At 41.8% G+C, this 12,236-nt stretch overlaps 1 protein-coding gene across 1 annotated transcript in view; it reads left to right on the top strand.

Annotated features, from left to right (window-relative positions):
- Positions 1 to 6,284: 6,284 nt before the first annotated feature.
- The window catches only part of Usp8 (ubiquitin specific peptidase 8), a 55,795-nt gene continuing 49,843 nt past the window's right edge, over positions 6,285 to 12,236 (top strand). The window contains exon 1 of the mRNA XM_021642832.2: positions 6,285 to 6,440. The gene's annotated coding sequence lies outside the window, so the exon portion shown is untranslated. The remainder of the gene's footprint in view (positions 6,441 to 12,236) is intronic.

The following is a 12,236-nucleotide window of genomic DNA, read 5'->3' as shown; positions in this document are numbered from 1 at the left end:
GGGGGAGGGTCGGTTCTGTAGCTGTTTCTTTTGCAGCATTGCCAGCTGCCAGTAACCCACTCTCTGCTATTATTTTGCCCTTGAGGTTTAGTCTGCCAGCCACTAGAAGGCTGTCGGAAAGCTCCACATCAAAGGGGACTCAACGCTCGAGAAAGAGCATCTTGTGAGAATTTAAGAAGGAAAGAGTCAGCGGTCTCTTAAGAGCTATAATCCTACAAGGAAGACATCAGTCCCCTCCGTGACTAGTTCCCTCTCTAGGTCCTGCCTCACAAATGATCCACACCACCTCTCGACACTGCCCCCCCAGAGCTTCCAACCCAGACACAGCAGACTTACAGTCCATTCATAGTCACGGCAAAGAGAGAGTCACCTGGCCTTTTTCTACATAGTCCAATCATGAAGCAGTAAACAAAAGTACTTAAAATTTTCTCCTATATCATCACTAGCATTCATATATATATGCATATGTATAGGAATCTGTTGTGTGAGAGACAACACCACACACACACACACACACACACACACACACCTATTTATCCCCAAAAGGGAACCACAATAGACCAAAGTAATGATTGCACAGTACACAAGAATTCCTGGAAAGAAGCTGTGTCTGTCAAGGCTGACTGACTGATTAAAACTTCAGTGACTGTGGTGAGTTTGGAACGTTGCATATCCAGAGCCTAATTGTAATTTGCTGTGGTATTTCCCCTTTTCATTGAAAGTAGGTTTTTTTCCTCACATAATATACCCGAATTAGTTTCCTCTCCCCCTACTCCCAGTTCCTCCCCTTCTCCCCTCCCATTTCGCTTCCACCTCTTTCAGCATGTCATTAGTAAACAGGTTTCTGTGGGATAATAATAAAATAAGATAAAACAAAAACTTAACACCATCAGAATAGGATAAAACAAAAGAAGGCACAAGAAACAGCAACACACTCATTTACACCCCCAGGAAACCCATAAAAACACTAACCTGGAAGCCATAATAGATACACCAAAGGACTTGTAGGGTAAAACGAGAAGTAAAAAAAAATTTTTTTAGATAAAATTTAAAACAGGAAAAGTACTGACATGACATTTATGAGACAGGGAACCTCCAAAGATGTCCTTGGGTTCATCTTTCTATTGTGCATCTGCCACTAGACATCCAGCCTACTCTTAAGAATAGTTTGTTGGGGCTGGAGAGATGGCTCAGTGGTTAAGAGAACTGGCTGCTCTCCCAGAGGTCCTGAGTTCCATTCCCAGCAACCACATGGTGGCTCACAACCATCTATAATGGGATCTGGTGCCCTCTTCTGGCATGCAGGTGTACATGCAGGCAGAACACTGTATACATAATAAATAAATAAAATCTTGAAAGAAAGATAAAAAGAAAGTTTGTTTCTCCAGTGAGACTCCCTGGAAGAAAACTAACTTGTCATTTGCATCTGGTTATCAGTTGGAGATTGCTTCTGGGTTGGGATAGAGCAAGTGTCCGCTTTTCCTTTCAGCTCTCCATCTGGTGCTGACCCATGCAGAACCTGTGTGTGCTGCGTCAGTCTCTGAGTTCAGATATGCATCCATCTTGGTGATGTAGAGGGCCTTCTTTTATTGGTGTTCTCTATACCCTCTGGCTTTTACACTCTTTCCACATCTTCTGTGGGGTTTTCTGAGCCCCAACGGGAGAAATTTGATGGGGACTTCCCATAAGGAGCTGACTGCTCCAGGATCTCTCACTCTCTGCACAATGTCTGGCTGCGGCTCTCTGTATTTGTTCCCATCTGCTAACGGAGGAAGCTTCCTTGATGACGGCAGAGCAAGGCACTGATTTATAAGTATAGTATATCCAAAGATTATGTTATATGTTATTGTTTCTTTCTTTTCTTTTCTTCTTTTTTTCTAGAACAGTACTATTTGGTTTTCCCTAGATCCTGGACTTGGTCACCCAAGCAGTGTTGGGTATGGACTCCATCTCATGGAATGGGCCGTAAGTTAGGCCTGGTATATTTTGCAGATAGAACACCACTGTAGATCAGAGGGATTGTGGCTGGGTTGGTGTTTATGTTTCTTCCTTAGTAGCGTGCAGAGTAACTTCCTGTACCAAAGATGCTAGCATTAAAGGGTGAAGGCTCTATGTAGACACAAGCCTGACTTCTTTACGTTCCGTGAGTTGTAAAGCTGTTGTCTTCAGCAGTGGGGCCTTGCTCTTTGTGGAGAGCAACATATAGTCTTGGAAACAGCATAGATTGTTTGGGGATTCCCAAACAATTCCTTTGGCCAAAAACTCAATTAGATGTAATCCAATCCTGGTATTAGAAGCTTCATTTGGTGACAAGAGATTGCCAGTTGGGGCTCTGTTTCCCCCATTATTTAGCATTTCATTTAGATCACTGTTACACATGTATATATTTTAGGAAGCATCTACTGTATTACGATTCATACTATGCCTCAAATGGCCCTTAATTTTAGCTGTCTCTCCCCATAGTCCTTCCCTCATTGACCTCTTCCCCCCCCAACTTAGATCCTCCTATTCCAGTCCCTACTCCATCCACAACCATATTTTCTCCCCCCCATAACTATATTTTCTATTTCCCTTTCCTAGAGAAATCTCTCTGCCCCCTGCCACGCTTCTTTTCTCTATACCTACCCACCTAACCATTTTGGGTCTATAGATTGTAGCTTGGCTATCCTTCACTTAATAGCTAAGATCCACATATAAGCAGATATATATCATATTTACTGGGTCTAGATTACCTAACTCAGGATAATTTTTCTAGTTCCATTCATTTACCTGTGAATTTCATGATTTTTTTACATGGCTTAGTTATACTCCATTGTGTTAACTACCACAGTTTTATATCCATTCATCTGTTGAGGGACATCTAGGTTGTTTCCCAATTCTGGCTATTATGACTAGAGCAGCAGTGAACATGGCTGAGTGAGGGTCTCTGTGGTAGGATGAAGCATTCTTTTTATATGCCTAGGGTGGTATAGCAGGATCTTGAGGTAGATCGAGTACTATCTTCTGGATAAACTGCCACACTTATTTCCACAGTTGCTGTGCAAATTTGCACTCCCAGCAGCAATGGATGAGTGTTCCCCTTATCCCACATTCTTGACAGCATTAGCTGTCACTGTTTTATTGATTTTAGCCATCCTCATGGGATGGTTAGAGTTACCCCAGGATATTTTATATTATTTGAGCCTATTGTGAAAGGTGTTTACCTGATTTCTTTCTGAGAGAGAACTGATTTTTGTGAATTAATTTTGTATCCAGCCATTTTGCTGAAAGTATCAGCTATAGGGGTTTCTTGGTGTAATGTTTAGGGTCACTTATTTATACTGTCATCTGCAAATAAAGATACTTTGACTTCCTTTCCAATTTGTATCCCTTTAATCTTCTTCAATTGGTGAGGTTTGCTCTGAGGTTCCTGTTGTTTTTAAAAGAAAATCTCAAATGTTCAGTTTTACCAATAAAGACTTCGGAGCTAGATGCTGGGGTGAAAGCCTGCTAGCTCAGAGGCAGAGAAAGCACCCCGCTGACCTTTCTACTCAGTGGACATCCCAGAAGAAAAAGCCCCTTCTCCTTCTCCACAATGTCTTAAAACTTTTCAAACTGAAAGTCCCTTTTTTCTACTTCCTGTGTCTCTCTACCCATCCTCCAGACTTCTCACTCTCTATGTTTTTTTTTTTTTCTTCATATGTTCACTTCCTGTCAACTGCTTTTTCCACCTCTTGACTATGGGCAACTTTATTTACTCTTGTTTAGAGAAAACTCTTGGATTAAAGGGTATGCTAGGGCTGAGCCACACCGTAACTAGAAACAGGGTTTTCAAATACACAAACTTGGGCTTCACAGTATGAGAAATATCTTGCAACAGGCTCCTGTTCAGATTTCCTAACTTTTTCATTTCCAGATTTTCCTCAGTTTGCATTTTTGTTGTTGTTGTTGTTGATTCTATTTATACTTTGAGTTATTGAACTGTTTTATTCATTTCCTTCCACTGTGTTTTCATAGATTTCTTCAAGGATCTATAATATTTATAAAGGCTATTTCAGTGTCTTTGCCTTTGCTTCAGCTTTGTTGCAACTATAAGGGCCTCTGTGAAAGGGTTGCTGGGCTCTGGTGAAGACATATTGTCCTGGCTGTTACTGTTTGTCTTTTTATGCGGGTGTCTAGACATCTGGGTTTGGAAAAATTGTAATTCTAGGTGCTGACATCTGGTCTTGTCTTTTTTTTTTTTTTTTTTTTTTTTTTTTTTTTTTTGTAGTGGGTGTTTTGTTCCTTGGTTTCTGTTGCCCTCTCTGGTTCTTAGGAGAGTGTGGTGGCTGTGTTTTGCCTGGTAGGAAATTCTTCTGGGATTTTGATGGGTGTGGCCACTGGGATTCTGGGTAAAATATATTTGCAGCTATTAGTAGCTGATGCTTAGGAATGAGGATTAGCTAGAAGGTGAGGAGTAAAAGAGGAGGCTTGGGGTCCACAAAATAGAGGAAAGCAGGTGTCCCACAAGATCTGCTTAGTCCTCTGGGAATGGGACAGAGAGTGAGGAGTGGCCCCAACAGGTGGTCTGCTACAGAGCTGAGGGCCAGACTGGTAGATTTTGAGGAGACGAGGGAGAGTAAAGATCTGAAGCTTGCCTACCTCCTTCGCTGACCTATTTGCTTCTTTGACAGGCTTGGCTCGTGGGTTCCCAGAGAATGTGTTGGAGTTTGGAAATGGGATAACAAAACGAGTGGGGAGTAAGGTTAGAGGAGGAAAACTGTGTGATCTACTGGAGATGAGGGAAGAAAGGAAGGGAAGGTACTCTGCTACAGAGCCGGGGGTGAAACTGGAGCATTGGACTTGGAGAAGAGAGAGAGGTGAAGATGCACAGTTAGGCTACCTACTTCTTTGACTGGAATACTGAATTACTGAGCCATATATATATATATATGTATATTGTATATGTGTATATGTATATTGTATGTATATATGTATATTATGTATCTATATAACTGTAGGTAAATCTTCAAAAGCAGTATTTATTAAAGGCTTTCTGGGTCCTCATCTTCAGAGATTAAAAAAAAGTATTATTATTGGGGGGTGGGAAGCCCATGGAGATCAGAACACAATTTTCAGGATACCAGGTGTGTGAGCGTGTGCATGTGTGCGTTCCAGGGATCGAACTCAGATTGTCAAGCTTTGCTTGTAGGGCTTTCATCCATCTTGTTGGGCCCAGCGACAGTTTTTATTCATTCACTCCAATTATGTCTTCCTCTTTCAATCGTGCCTCCTTCAAATTGTCAGGGTACCCCAAATTCTTCCCCATGTTTCTGATACTTACTCTCTCATTTGGCTCGTTTTTTGTTACTAACTCAAACCCTTTTCCTAAAATCCATCCTCAAAAAAAAGTTTCTTCCTCAATTATGAAAAAAAAAAAAAAAATGGAGGCTGTTTATTCACTAGTTCCAAGCATTACAATAGGTCTTATCACGCCAGTCTTTACTTGCTTGGGGAAAATAGTATATAATTTCGTGTTGATTTTTTTTAAAGGAGGAATACAAGAGTATTTTTGCATATAGCTAACTGTAATGGAAAGGATGTATGTGAAGCACCGTTGACGGACTGGGCATTTACTACTCCATGCGTAAAGAATGCCGATCTATTAAGTACTTTCACTTTATATACTGAACAACCTGTGCCTACAGATTTGACATGCATTAAACATTTGTACCGTTCCTATGGATAAATAGTGATCGCGGCCAAGAACTCCACCCTAAGCAACTTTTACGTCTACATAAAATTGGAGCAGCCCATCCTCTCTCCACAAGAGTGTATAAGCCGACTCTCCAGAGAGTTCAGAGCCCTGTTCTGTCAGACTGGGCCTTTAGGGGATGTTGACGGTGTCTTGTGAAATGTGTTTTCTGAACACGTTTGTTCTTTAACCAGAGGCTTGGCTTTGGTGAATGCTTATTCCCAAGTCGTAGAGGGTATTAATCCCCTGCCCGTTTTTTTTCCCCCCTAATTACCTATCTGAGGAGAAAAATACACTGTTGAGAGGCGCCAGAATATTAGCGCTTCCTCACGGAAAAGTTCAACACACGGGGTGACACAGGCTGAACTCGTTACCACCCGGAAGCGAGGCGGGCGAGACCCCCGGAAATGCCGGACGGGCGCTTCCGTCCCGCCCAGGGAGAACGCCCCTCCGACGCATGCGCATCCTGGTGAGGCGCTCGCCCTTCCGGAGAGGGCCGCTCCGATGTTTTCTCCCCGCTGGACAGAAAGGAGGCGTTTCGTGACTCTTCGGAAGCCCTGCCCCTGCCGTGACGTCTAAGGCGCGACGCGTCGCCACGCAATGCAAATCGGGAAGAGGGGATGAGCTGCGCTGGCTTGCGTCGGAGAGCGAAGGCTCGTTCTCCGTCGGGTGGTGGGCGATGGGCGTCGGGCGAGGAGGCCGGCGTTAGCGGAGCGCGGGTGCTGCGGTGAGTGCGGCCTGCCTCTGGTCCCCGTTCCCGGGAGAGGCGTCCTGTAGTTGTTGGTCATCCGGGAGACCAGCCCTGACCGCGGAGAGTGGGACAACCTCAGACAACTGGCTGGTCCAGGAAGGGCCCGACTCCGGGTCTCGTCGTTGCCCTCCTGCGGTTGGCCAGCGAGTTGGATGTGGTTTGACGGTCTCAGGGGGTGGCCTTGACCAGTTCTCCTTTCTCTTGGGCGTTAGAACTGCCTTTCGTCTTTCCTTTTCCTTCTGTTGTCTGGTTTTGTACTACCTGCAATCCCAGGCCTTACTACCGACACTTGTCATATTTTCCTACTCCCCGTGTCCCCGTCACGCACGTCTTTAGTGAAGTACAGAATTGAGTTAAATAAACTCATCACACTTAGAGCTTCTTCAAAGAAGGGGTTTTCTTTTCCTAAAATGTGCCTTTGAGTGTAGACTTGTGACACTGACAAGTTAATTTCAGTTCGGATAAACCGAGGGAATTGTCAGAAGTTGCAGACCCCGCTCCTATGTTTAGTTCTTGCTTTCAGTTTACTCTTGTGACCTTGACCAAGCCAGTCATTCAGGAAATATTTACTTGGCTCACAGAGGTGTTGCAGAGTCTAAGGAGTTTAATATTTATTAAAAGCTTCAGGATTCCGGATCAAAAGAATGCCTCTCTGAAGGGGGGTGTAATTATTGTTTTTTGTTTGTTTATTTTTGGGTTTTTATTTGTTTATTTGTTTTTTTCGAGACAGGGTTTCACTGTGAAGCTTTGGTTCTACTGGATTCAGTTTGTAGACCAGGCTGGCCTTGAACTCACAGAGTACTGCCTCCCAGAGTACTGGGATTACAGGTGTGCGCCACGGCGCCTTGCCATAATTGCTGTTTTTTTTAAGACAGGATCTTACTAAGTAAAGGAGACTGTCTGGAACTCACAGAAACCCTTCTCCCTCTGCCTCGAGAGTTGGATAACAGTGATAACAGTACGCAGCAAGCACAGTGCCCAGCAAGGGTGTTCTTTTCTAATCAGTAGAGTATTCTTAATTGTATATATTGTGCTACATTAACCGTCACATGTGCTATTTTGTTTGTTTTTGGTGGCTTTGTTGTTGTTTGGTTTTTCCAGACGGGGTTTCTCTGTAGCCTTAGCTGTTCTGGAACTCACTCTGTAGACCAGGCTGGCTTTAAACTTAGTGATCACCTGCCTCTGCCTTCCAGTGCTGTACCACCACTGCCCGGCTCCGAGCGTTATTTTTTAAAGATCTCTGCTTTGTGAGTAAATTTCAGCTCTTCTTGTTTAAGACTCCCTGTTAAATGTGAGTCATGTTGGATTTAGGTACTTTCTAATCTATAGAGCAATGGCCCAATAAAGTGATTTGGCTGTATTCATGCTTCTTTAAGTATAGTTAATTATAACTAATAATTAGTATATATCTTAATTATGCCGTTATCACTACAGATACTTAAAATGTATAATCCTGCTCTTTTGACCATATTATTAGGTACATCTTTAAAATTGATTTGCAAGGATATTATAGTAGTAATATAAGCCTGTCAGTAATGAATAATTGCTATACTTAAATTTTTTGAGATAACAATGAAAAAGAAAAACTAATAAAATATTTAAAGATGTCTTTATCATTAACTTGATTTATTTACCTGAACTTTATTAATCATTATGATCTTTTGTTTGTTGATAAAATATAAATGGGGTGGAATACAGATGGCTTTGTAAAACTGTTGTAAAATAAAGCCAACACATCAAACTTCTTTCACAAAATGCTTGGTATCCTAATTCTCAAAAGGGAAGAAGATTTATTTTGGCTCATAGTTCCATAGGTTTTTGGTTGGACCCATTGCTTTGTGTCTGAGGTGAAGCATAGCCTCATGGTGGCAAGAGTTTGTTACAAGGATTGTTTACCTCATGGCAGTCAAGTAGCAGAGAGGATTTTTTTTTGTTTTTAAAAACAAGAAGGGCCTGAAAGTAAAATTTGCATTTTATTTTGTCATTAAAAACCAGCTGGGTTTAGGTTATCGGAACGCTCAGTTGGGCTGTGCTCCAAGACTGCTCATTCACCTGGATCGTTGTTGATGATGGTTGCAGATGGGAATGATAGCTGAAGTGCCTGTATCCAGTCTCTGTGTGGATTGGACTCTCAACAGCACATGCATTGGGCTTCATGACTGTACATTTGAGAGGCAGAAAAATAGTCTCTGAAAAGCCTGTAGCAAGAAGTTGTTACATTACTTCCAACAATATTCTATTGGTTAGTATCCATCAGATGATAGATTTATACCATTTTTGTATTTGTAAGTGTGTTTGGTGCTAGGGTACCCAGGGTGTGGCACATACATTTCAAAGCTCTGTTATACCCATACCCTGACTCCTACATTTTAAAGCAAAAGGGTCTCAATTACTTTATATGCACCCAGCATGTATGTACATCACTGCACACGCATATACAACACACAAAAACTTTTATATATATCACATACTCTGAAGTACCAAATGCAATCCAATTATATATGATTGCTCTTAGGAACTAGAGATTTTTTTTTTCTTTCCTCTTTCCTTTCGTTTCCTTAGCATTCTAATATCTTTATGTTCTTTAGAATTCTTTCCTTTGCTTAGTATTTTACTTTCCATCACTGCAGTGGTGTCTGTTCTTTCCTGAATCTTACAGTTTTTTTTTTTTTTTTAAGAATGCCTAATTTGGGGCCTTAAGTAAAATATCTGCTGTAGAAAAACAAAGTTCAGTTCCTTGGTAATTTAGTCTCTTGATTTTAGTTATTAGTATGTAATGTCTATGCATTTTTTGTTGTGTGCATTTAAAGTGTCTTAGTGCGACCAAGGCTGGCTTCTAACTCTTGGGCTTAAGAGATCCTCCTGCCTCAGCCTCCCCACGTAGCTGGAATTGCAGGTGCATGTCACTGTTCCCAATGGCTGATATCTATGTTTTAAAGAGCATTATGTATGTTTTAGAACACACTACATAAAAGCAAGGAAAACAGACTTGCTGTAAAATATCCTTCCCAGACTCAACTTTTGGGTGCTTAGACCCAATTCAGACCCAGTTTTGAAGTATATAGAGCCTTTGGGATGTGGGGTGGGACTGGTGTAGTTTGTTGCTGGGAGTAGCCTCTTAAAGGTTGGTCCAGCCTGTGGTTCCCTCAGAGCTCTCCCGTTTCTGGTCTGTTAGGTCAGAGTTGCTGCATCAGCACATTGCTGCTGCCATAAACTATGTCATTACCTGCCCTGCTATGATGGACTGAAATTCCTCCAAAGTAATGAGCCAAAATAAAATCCCCCTTTAAGTTATTTCAGGTATTTTGTCACAGAATAAAAGTGATACAGTATCATTTTCAGTGACAGTATGTTGTACTCTCCCAAACAATAGGAATTTTAAAAAAAGTTTGGATGGGTGGTTTCTCTGCATATGGATTCCCCTTACATGCCTGGAAGGTGAGAAGAGGGTTCTGGATTCTCTGGAACTTGAGTGAACTGCCATGTAGTAGCAGCAGGGTTCTGGATTCTCTGGAACTTGAGTGAACTGCCATGTAGTAGCAGCCGGTGCTCCTAACCACTGAGCCATCTCTCCAGCCCTGAAATTGGGATTTTAAGGTTAACATCATTTCTGTTTAGGCATCATTGTTTAGACACTGTCCTCTTACTGTATACTCAGCATGCTTAGGACTGAGCTACTCAGTTTCCTGAAAAGTAGCAGTTCTTAGGAGCAGTTTCTTTACTAGAACTCTGGGTAGTGTCCAAAACATAGTGTTTGGCAGGGCTAGAAGGGTGAGTGTTATTATCTAGAGGGGCCAGGCTAGAGATGCTACCATTCCTACCATGTAGAGCAGGTGCCACATCAAAGTTCATTCTGGTCTGTAGTGTGAGGCTTGTCAAGGTTGAGAGGTGCACTCACACTCACACTCATCAGTTATTTATTTATTTATTTATTTATTTTTGTTTTTCAAGACAGCATTTCTCTGTGTAACAGCCTTGGTGGTTCTGGAACGCGGGGATCCACTTGCCTCAGCCTCCTTCATCCTGGGATTAAAGGCAAACGCCAGCACTCCCTACTCACTGGTCAGTTTTTACGATGCAGTTTTGGGTCCCCATTCCCACTTTTGTTGTGTGGTTTGGTGGTTTTTGAGTTTGGTGCTGTTTTTGAGACGTGGTCTTTTGTGTATCCCTGAACTCACTGCCTTCGAGCTTCAGCCTCTAATGTAGGCGTGCACCACAGTGCAATGTTGATACTGAATGCCTGTTATTTAGTATTAATAAGTAATAGTAATAATAAATAGTAGTAATAATAATATTAGTATTGTTCACTTTTCACAGAAGAAAAATGGGTTAGTGTAAGTAGGTAAAAACACTCAGTCTTAATCATGGAGTCACCAAAGCAGTGGGCCTAGTTTGTTCTTCCCTGCAATGCTTTTCTAATTATTCTGTCCCACAGTATTGTTCCGTTATTCCTGTCTCTTTCAAATCCGGCTTGTATATACTCATTTTGGCCATGCTGAGGTATTACTGACTTTACTGCTTGCTAAGTCAAATGTAAACACTTCTGGATGGCTTCACATGCCTTCCGTTCTGTGACTATATTTCCTTACTAATAACCATTAGCTAGCAGCTATTAACTATTGACAGGATTATTAAGGTGGAATCAGGATACAACATATCAGTGGACTCCTTTGAGCCCAGCAGTTGTTGCTTAGTGTTGTTTCTATAGTTTGCCTTACTTTCCTCATTGTTTTCCCATACTGATTTCTCACTTTATGTCTGTGGTGCTTCCCTTCTGAAATGTTTCCTTTCTCACCTCACCTCTCATGATTTCAGCCGAATTGTTCTTTGGGCCAAAGCTGTACTGAATGAGCAATATGGGTCACAAGCACTGTGCAACTCAGACCAAGAAATGAACTCCAAGAACTGGAACTGTCAGAGACAGAAGGGAAGCATAAGCTGGCCCCTGAAAAGGAAGGGGCAAGCATTGACGAAGTGGGCTGGCTGGAGCTCTCTCTTTCTAGCTGAACTGGATTTTCCTTTCCTTGAGTCTAGCTAGTGACCAGAGTCATATTAATATATAGTAGAACACTATATATATATATATACACACATATATATGTATATATGAACATTATATATATATATATATGTTGACTCATTATTTCATGAGTATTAACTTGTTCTCGTTAACCGGAGTAAGACATTGACAGCTTTACCTTACCTTCAGTGATGAGACATGGCTGCAGTATGTGGCCCGGCCTAGTCGATTGCTGTCCTTACAATGTGGAAGTTTGCCTTAGAATGGAAGTCTGGTGAGTGTGAAAGACTTTGATTCCCTTTCTATCACGAGCTTATTTTGTTGCCATGCAGCAAGAAGTAGCTCCCGGCCAGTGTTGGTCTTTGGACTGCATTTGGAATAGCACTGCTGACATGTGAGCCATCAAGTTCTTGTTTTGTTTTGAAACATTGTCTTGCTTTGTAGGTCAGGCTGGCTTTGAATTCTCAGTTCTCCTACTTCAGGAGTGCTGGGATTTCAGGCAAGTACATCTGGCTACTTTGTTTGCTTTAGTTTAGTCCTTTTTTTTCCAGTATAGCATAATTTCCTGGGTTATATGTTCAAGGCCAGTCTGGACTTCATAGAAAGACCCTCTCTCGAAAGAGGGGATATGTGTATATATATATATATTTTTTTTTTTTCATGTATTTATTTGCCCAAAAAGCCATTGCTAAAGACTTCAGTGATATCGTTCCATGCTGTATTTGATAATGTGGCAAGTCTTTGCAGGGTTT

Source organism: Meriones unguiculatus, chromosome 18 (genome assembly GCF_030254825.1).
Source record: "Meriones unguiculatus strain TT.TT164.6M chromosome 18, Bangor_MerUng_6.1, whole genome shotgun sequence".
NCBI classification, from domain to species: domain Eukaryota; kingdom Metazoa; phylum Chordata; class Mammalia; order Rodentia; family Muridae; genus Meriones; species Meriones unguiculatus.
Note: the sequence above shows the minus strand (reverse complement) of the source record. Positions and strands in the feature narration are given on the sequence as shown.